A 9,514-nucleotide genomic window follows, 5' to 3' on the forward strand; every position below is an offset into this window, starting at 1 on the left:
TGTTCTATGTGCACATGAAAAGAATGTGTGTTCTTCTGTTGGTTCAGGAGTTCTATAAATGAGGGCTCCTGGGTGGCTCAGTCAGTTAAGTGGCTCAGGTCATGATCCCAGAGTCCCAGAATTGAGCCCCACATTAGGCTCCCTGCTCAGCAGAGATCCTTCTTCTCACTCTATCTCTCTCTCAAATAAATAACTAAAATCTTAAAAAAAAAAAAAAAAGAATAAAAAAAAAGAGTTCTATAAATGTTCATTAGGTTAGTTAATTGGTAATGCTGATTCAGCATTCTATGTTCTTATTTCCTATCTACTTATTTTTAATCAATTATGACAGATAATTGTAGATTGATATATTCTATATGCTTTATGATTCTTTATTCATGTGATTTGAAGCTCTGTCACATTTAAAATTGTGTTTTTTCTTCATGAACTAATCTTTTATCATTATATAAGGTTCTTCTTTATCCTAAGTAGTATTATTATACATCTACTTTTTCCTTATATTTATGTGGTTACTCTAGTTCTGTTTTGATTCATGTTGTTGACATGTTATATCATTTCCCACTTTTTTACTTTTAACTTATATATATCTTTGTATTTAAAATGGGTTTCTTACAGATGATACATAGTTGGGTCTTGCTATTTCATCAAATCTGATGATCTAAATATATAAAACATTTAAATTCCATGTAGTTGTTGATTTGGTTGAACTCAAATCTGCCAAAAGTTTGCTAGTATTTTTTTAAAAATTTGCTCCATTGTTCCTTTGTCTCATTTCTCTAATTTTCTTCTTGATTATGGATTAATTTTTTATTTTATAGTTCTAATAAATTCTAATAACTCTCCATAACAAAGTGATTAGTTTTACTGTTTTTTTCAAATCCTTTTAATGATTTCATAAGGTTTATAATACACATATTTAATTCTTTACTTGATTACAGTCTATCTTCACATGTAGTGTAAGATCCTTACAACAAAATGCTACTAATACCTCTTTCCAGTGGTTTAAACTACTTTTTAGATACATTTTTACTTTTATATTTTATAAACTCACATTTTGCTATTATTTTTATCTGTACTCAATTTTCTACTAGAGAAGTTTAAAATAAGCCAAAATATTTTACATTTATATCATTTTATGTGTTGATGGTGATATTAATTTCTTTGTGTACATCTGATTTTTATCTTCCTTATATTATTTCTACTGATGAACTTGCTTAAAATTTTACCAGAGTGTATGCACATCTGCTGGTAATAAAATTTCTCATTTTCTATTTGTTTAAAAAATATATTTTGTTTCTCTTTAATTTCTGAAAAATATTTAACTAGTATAGAATTTGTGCCTGATACCATTTTTCCTTAGAACTTTAAAGAGGTTTCTGATAAGGAATCATGGGGAATTATTTTTTGTTTGTTTCAAGTTTTTGTTTAAATTCTAGTTAGTTAGCATACAGAGTAATATTGGTTTCAGGTGTAGAATTTAGTGATTCATTATTGCCTATAACACCCAGTGCTCATCACAAGTGACCTCCTTAATATCCCATCCCCCATCCACTTCCTACCATCAACCCTCAGCTTGTTCTCTATCATTAAGAATCTCTTATGGTCATGGAACACTGGGTGTGGTACATAAACAATGAATTCTGGTACACTGAAAAGAAATTTAAAAAATAAATTAAAAAAAAAAAAAAGAATTTCTTATGGTTTGCTTCTGTCCTTTATTTCCCCCTTTCCCTGTGTTCATCTGTTTTGTTTCTTAAATTCCACATGTGAGTGAAATTATATGATATTTGTCTTTCTCTGACTGATATATTTTGATTAGCCCATTTCTTAACTGGACTATTTGTTTTTTGGGTACTGAGTTTGATAAGTTATTTATAGATTTGGTATACTAACCCTTAATCAGATATGTCATTTGCAAATGTCTTATCCCATTCTGCAGGCTGTGTTTTAGTTTTGTTGATAATGTCTTTCACTGTGCCAGAGCTTTTCATCTTGATGTAGTCCCAATGGTTCATTTTTTTTCTTTTTTTTTAGAAAGAGAGATCATAAGTAGGCAGAGAGGCAGGCAGAGAGGCGGGGGGAAGCAGGCTCCCCGCTGAGCAGAGAGCCCGATGCGGGGCTCGATCCCAGGACCCTGAGATCATGACCCGAGCTGAAGGCAGAGGCTTAACCCACTGAGCTACCCAGGTGCCCCCCCCAATGGTTCATTTTTTAAAAATTTTTTAAATTTCTTTTCAGCGTAACAGTATTCATTATTTTTGCACCACACCCAATGCTCCATGCAATCCATGCCCTCTCCAATTACCCACCACCTTGTTCCCCCTACCTCCCACCCCCCGCCCCTTCAAGACCCTCAGGTTGTTTTTCAGAGTCCATAGTCTCTCAGGGTTCACCTCCCCTTCCAATTTCCCTCAACTTCCTTCTCCTCTCTAACTCCCCTTGTCCTCCATGCTATTTGTTATGCTCCACAAATAGGTGAAACCATATGATAATTGACTCTCTCTGCTTGACTTATTTCACTCAGCATCATCTCTTCCAGTCCCGTCCACGTTGCTACAAAAGTTGAGTATTCATCCTTTCTGATGGAGGCATAATACTCCATAGTGTATATGGACCACATCTTCCTTATCCATTCGTCTGGTGAAGGGCATCTTGGTTCTTTCCACATTTTGGCGACCGTGGCCATTGCTGCTATAAACATTCGGGTACAGATGGCCAATGGTTCATTTTTACTTTTGTTTCCCTTGCCTCTAACAAAATGCCTAAGAAGAAGTTTGATGACTGATGTCAGCGAGTTTGCTGCCTGTGTTGTCCACTAGGATTTTCATGGTTTCCTGTCTCATATTTAGGTCTTTCATCCATTTTGAATTTATTTTTGTGAATGATGTAAGAAAGTGGTCCAGTTTTCCCACCACCATTTGTTGAAGAGTTTGTCTTTTTTCCATTGGCTATTCTTTCCTGCTTTGTCAAAGATTAGTTGCCCATATAGTTGTGGGTCCATTTCTAGGTTTTCTATTCTGTTCCATTGATCTATATGTCTGTTTTTGTGCCAAGATCATACTGCCTTGATGACTACTTTGTAGAAGCTTTGTACTATAGCTTGAAGTATTGTATCATGATGCCTCCAGCTTTGCTTCTCCAAGACTGCTTTGGCTATTTGGGGTCTTTTGTGGTTCCATACAAATTTTAGGATTATTTTTTCTAGCTCTGTGAAAAGTGCTGATGGTATTTTGATAGGGATTGCATTAAATGTGTGGATTGCTTCAGGAAGTTTAGAAATTTTAACAATATTTGTTCTTCCAGTCCATAAGAATGGGATGTCTTTCCATATCTTTGTGTCATCTTCAATTTCTTTCATAGGTGTTCTATAGTTTTCAGAGTACAAATCTTCTACTGCTTTGATTAGGTTTATTCCTAGGTATCTTATGGGTTCTGGTGCAATTGTAAATGGGATAGATTCTTTGATGTTTCTTTCTGCTGCTTCATTATTGCTGTGTAGAAATGCAACAGACTTTGTGGTGTGTGATTTTGTGGTGTGCGATTTTGCTGAATTCATGTATCATTTCTAGCAATTGCTGGAGTCTTTTGGGTTTTCTCATGTGTAATTCTTGTATTTGTTCCTCTGAACGTAACGAGTTTCCCCCTTTATGGCTGTCTTCAAGATATTCTAGTTATCTTTGGTTTTCATCAATTTGAACACACTGGCCTTGCAAATGTGGTGGAGAGGGAAGATATGTTTTTATTTCGTTGGTGTTGTCTGAACTTGTTTTATCACTGGTTTCGTGTCCTGCTTTACTTTGGAAAATTCTTGGTCATTATTTCTTCAAGTCTTTCTTTTGCCTGTCTTTCTTTCTCCTTTTCAGAATCCACACACAAAGAGGTTTTAGATCTTGCTAAATCTTGGATGCTACATTTTACTTTTTACATTCCTCTTTGCTGTGAATTTTACTTTGGGCAATTTCTACTGACTGAGATTCAGGTTTGTTGGTTCTCCTTTTGAGTACTGATGAACCCATCAAATGCATGCTTTGTAGACATTCTTATTCCCTATATGACAATTTCTTTTAGTTTCCATCTCTGCTAAAATTTCCTATCTGTTCATTTGTGTTCATCTTTTCAACTCTTGGGTTTAATATATCAATATATAATTATAATCCCTTATAATTATTTTATAATCCCTTTCTTATAGTTTTGATGTCTGAGGCATATCTGATTCTGATTTTATTGCTTTGTCACTTGAGAGTGGATTTTATTTCTTTTTATTATGTACGTGTGTGTTGTGTTTCTTGTATTTTTTAACTGATTGCCAGACCTAGTGCATACAACGGTTGAGTAGTATTTATGTCTGAAAAGAGCATGCTTCTTCTGCTTGGCCTTCAGTGTGGGGGGATATGTCAGTTCCATCAGGAGTTAAGCTGGGTTTTTGTTTATTGTTCTTTGGTTCCCACTGAATTAAATTACTCTGAAATTAATTTATGCTTTGAATATGGTTTTGCTTGCCAGAAGATTTTTCTTAATGATCCACCTTCTCCCTCAACAATACAATCTTGGTGTGTTTCTGAGCTTCAGATATGGTCTGTCAACTCTGTTGACAGATATTGCTCTTGCTCAGTGCTATGAGACTGGATGTGGGGGACAGGGACATTTGTGTTGTTCTGGTTCATCCTTAGATTTAGGCAAGATCTGTATAGCCTTTGGTCTCAAGAGTGAAGCTGTTTTAGTAATCCTTTCTCTCCTGTAGGAAATCTCAAGCTGCTAAGTACAGGATTGTGTCCTGCTCATTTCCCTGATTATCTAAAAGGTGTTTTGTTTTTCTTATTCATCTTTTCTCAGGCAAAGTGTTGTCCCTGGGCTCTAGGGCAACATAAGTTTTTCACTCTTTCTCCAGCATCTAAAGGCTTTTGATCTTTACAGATGGGGCTTCATGCCTTTCCCCTTGTAATGGCCACCCCTTTCCTCCGGGCTTGTAATGTAAGGAAGACTCTAATCTTTTACCCTACCCACAATTTTTCTCATGAGTATACAGTGAGGGCTGCAGAGAAAAACCAGAAATTGAGGGTGAACTTCCTCTGTGCCTATGATGTCCAAAGCTCTATACTGTCACACAGGGCAGCACTCAGTCTTTAGCAATTCATTGATATTTTACTCAAATTCTTCTTATCTATTCCTGTTGAGGTCCCATCTTCTTTTTCTTATCACTGTCACAGATGAGCCAGTATTTATACCTTTCATCTTCCATGAGGCACCTGTTAACATTTCCTTGTTTAGATTTCAGGCTAGTTTGTGGTCCTATGACCAACTCTGCAATAGGCACAAAAGAAGTTATGATTTTATATATTATCCATCCTTTTCTCTTTGTTAGAATGGAAACAAAACCTTTGAGCTTTCTAGTTTTCTACATCCTAGTCTAAAAGCAGGAAGACCCTCTGCTCAATTTTTTAAAAATACATAAATGAGGGGAACCTGGGTGGCTCAGTCAGTTAAGTGTCTGCCTTTGATTCAGGTCATGATCCCAGGGTTCTGGGATCCAGTCCCACATTGGGCTCCCTGCTTAGCAGAGAGCCTGCTTTTCTCTCTCTGTGTCAAATAAATAAATAAAATCTTCTGAAAAATAAAAATAAAATAAAATAAAACACGTAAATGAGTAAAAGCAGGAGGATCTTCCTTCCATATTATCCTATATAATATGCTATCTGTATAACCTTATATACTATGTAACAAAGAGAACAATGTTTATCTCTTCCTTTTCTTAAATCTAGTTTCACTTACATGGGTTCCCCCAAAGGGATATTCTCATACTGTGAAAACTCTTCATAATCATTATTTCTTTAAATATATAAAACCTTGTCAGAGGAAGTAACTTGAATGTCCATTAGTGTTCTTGAGACTTCCTTACAAAACTATAGAAACAAGTTTGTCCCAGAACATCAAGGAGAAGTTTAACACTTTAAATTCAACTTCTAATTAATATAAAATTTTCCATGTACCTAGAATCTTACACCTCTTCACCTAGATTACACATTATTGGACTAAGTCTCACATGAGTAGTATTATTATGCTAAAAATTGGTTGACCTTCTTTGCCAGTAGCTTGTTCTGATGAAAAGTTCCAAAAAAGAGAACTAATCCAGGGAAAGTAGATTATGTGACATTTAGTTAAAAGCAACTTAACTTCACTTAATCTATTATTTCCTTAACACATTTAAATGGAATTCTTCTTCCCCTAATTTGACAGAATATTTTTAACAACTAACAGAATGTCCTTGCTCACAGAAAATAGTTCAGAAAATCTAATCTAGATTGATTTACAGTAAAATGAATATAAAGGCAAAGTGAAAAACATTTTATGAGATTTAAAACTTGGGAGATAAACCCAATGAAACTCTTCATCCTTTGTGATGATATGTTCTTTTGTCTGCCTTATTAAACACTTATTTTATAACTGTCTCATTACATCCTCATAAATAAATGCACACATGCACACTCATACATTTCTCAACTATCTAGCAAATATATAGTATCAGAATTGTGTATTTGTAGTATCCAGCATTGTTCCTTGCTAAAGTTCAATAAAGAGAGATCAATATAGTAAGAAATAAAAACTCTTCACTCAGCCTCAAAAAGTACACCAAAATACCCCTGCAACTAACTGAAAAAGAAATAGGTACAGCCAATTTGTTCTGGCTTTTAAAATCAAATGACTTTTCTAGCCAGTTTTGTAAATTCTGCCCCAACACACACACATATTGATATTCTTTAGATTTTTAAAAAGGACTGAATAAAACAATTTTAGGGCACCTGGGTGGCTCAGTGGATTAAAGCCTCTGCCTTCGACTCAGGTCATGAATTGGGCTCTCTGCTCAGTGGGGAGCCTGCTTCCTCCTTTCTCTCTGCCTCCCTCTCTGCCTACTTGTGATCTCTATCTGTCAAATAAATACATAAAATCTTAAAAAAAAAACAGAATTTTAAAAGATTAGTAAAGTTAGCAGAAAATAATAAACATAGTAAATGAAAATTTAAGTTCTGAAAATTAGAAAACATCTAAGAAGATCAGCAAAATGGTTATGAAGTGCTTTTGTAAGGCAAGATAAAGTAATGTGACTATGTGTCACATTCACTTATATAAAGACATAGTAATTTGCATCTGACTTCCTTAGACTTATCACAACAAATTGCAATGTTCTTGGAATAGACACTTGTGTAAGACAAACACAACTATCTAATTAATTGGATATTTATTTTTATTGTCATTGCTTCATGTGTTTGTATATATTTTAAAATTCATGTTTCGTAGTGAAGATGGGAAGATGCATTCCCCAAAATTGAAAATTACACATGAAATAAATACTTAAATCCTTAATCACAAACACTGATTTGATAACCTGAGAAAAAGTGAAATGATTCTAGATATGTTTTGCTTTGGCAAATACTATTTGTTACAGTTCAGAGTTGATTCGTTCTTTTATAATATATCACCTCTTATGTAGAATAAAATCCCTTAATGTCTCTAAATGCAAAAGCTAAATATAGAAAGTCATATTTTGTAGTGATGTCCAGAGTGTGGACATCGAATTTTGTTTTTAATTTGCCTTCTCTTCTATTTCTTTAATGTTTAATAGTTACCGAGTCAATATTTTGAATCTCTTTTCCTTTACCTGAGGTAGAAATGTCAATGAAACCTTGAAATTTATGTTAAGTGTTACTCAAGTCACTTAGAAAATTACTACTCAGACTATGTAACTGGGTAGTATTCTTTCTAATTGAAGGAATGATTAAATACAGAAGGATGATGAAATGTAGAAAAATGAAGTCTGGAGGCATTATAAGAATCAAATGAAGTGGGCGCCTGGGTGGCTCAGTGGGTTAAGCCACTGCCTTCGGCTCAGGTCATGATCTCAGGGTCCTGGGATCGAGTCCCACATTGGGCTCCCTGCTCGGCAAGAAGCCTGCTTCCCTCTCTCTCTCTCTGCCTTCCTCTCCGTCTACTTGTGATCTCTGTCAAATAAATAAATAAAATCTTAAAAAAAAAAAAGAATCAAATGAAGTATAGTCATAGTCCTTAAATGGTACTCCTGACAAGACAATCCTTCATTTAGCCCTAATGCTGCCTTTAGTAGGAATGGGAAGGAGGCCCACAAACCCCCTCATTGTTTATGAGGAGACCTCTAACCTACCCCAACATTCCTCATCTCACCAGAACAACTGCCCAGAGACTATTCTTAAGGAAAATGATGTGATTAGATCTGATCTTCTATCTCCATCTAAGAGACCATGATGTCTAATCTCATTAGGATTTATATCTTTAACTACCTGGGTCATGATAAAGCTTATTCTTCAACATCTATACCTGTATCCCCATAAATCTCTTTAAATTCCCTAATTTCACCCACTCCTTTATACTTCTCTGATCACTCCAAATTTCTTCATGGGCATTAAACAGTGTGCCATCAACAAAATGACTACCTCTCTAAAACTTCTCTTCCAAATAAAACTGAACTGGTTCTTTTATACTGAGAGCATTGCCCTTCCTACAGACTGCCAATGTAAGGCACTTTTTTTTCCTATTCTCTTTTTACTACCAAGGCTGAATGGCAGGCAGGTTTCCTTCTAGATCTTCATTGCCACCACCATTTCCCAGCACCAAAAAAGTACAGACAATCAAATATTACCATCTGCTACAACTTATTTATTTGAACTGTTACTACTTTTCATTTCAGCTTCTAAGTTCATTTCCTTTTCCACTATGATTAATATAAAAATTCCTAGTGATTTCAATATTCACATAAACCCTCTGTGTTAGGCACATATACATCTGCTATAAATAAGATAACTATGAAAAATCAGAAATGTGTAAACACATATATAGAGCATGTAAAGAAATCTCATTTTTAGATGGTGAAATACTCTTGAGTGTTGACAAGGCCAGTCTTCATTCTATTTAAATAAAAGGTAGCAGTTCTGGACTCATTTGTACCCTCAGTCAGTGTGTCTACTAAATTTCAAGTCACTACTTTGAAGAATTGGGAAGTTTACTCCCCTTTTTATATCCTTTTGCATTTAATGTTTACAGAATCTATATTTAAACGAAGAAAAGTCAACCTTTACTGGATCCAAGTCATCATTCTTGTCAGTCTTAGAAACTGATATAGTTTAGCATCTCAGTTATTTGCCCTCATCCTGTCCAACATACTTGTTCTCCATGCTTCCACTGCCACCCCCTTGCAGTCATAACCATATCTGGATATTACCAATAGTTGCATCACTTCAAAAATTTAAATTTTAAATAACCTATCTACCTTTTCAGCACAATTTTCTCTAGAAAAAATTATATTTCCACAATTTCTGCATAGAATTCATATTTCTACAATTTTCAATTCAAATGGGCACTCTAATCTACTGAAACTTTAGTGGTCTAGAATATACCATATATAGCCAATATTCTTTTTTATCTGGCTTAGGGTTCAAAATTAAATTCATACTCTTGAACACATTTTCAGTCCCCACACCTTTCTTCC

This window comes from Lutra lutra, chromosome 2, assembly GCF_902655055.1.
Source record: "Lutra lutra chromosome 2, mLutLut1.2, whole genome shotgun sequence".
Lineage (NCBI taxonomy): Eukaryota > Metazoa > Chordata > Mammalia > Carnivora > Mustelidae > Lutra > Lutra lutra.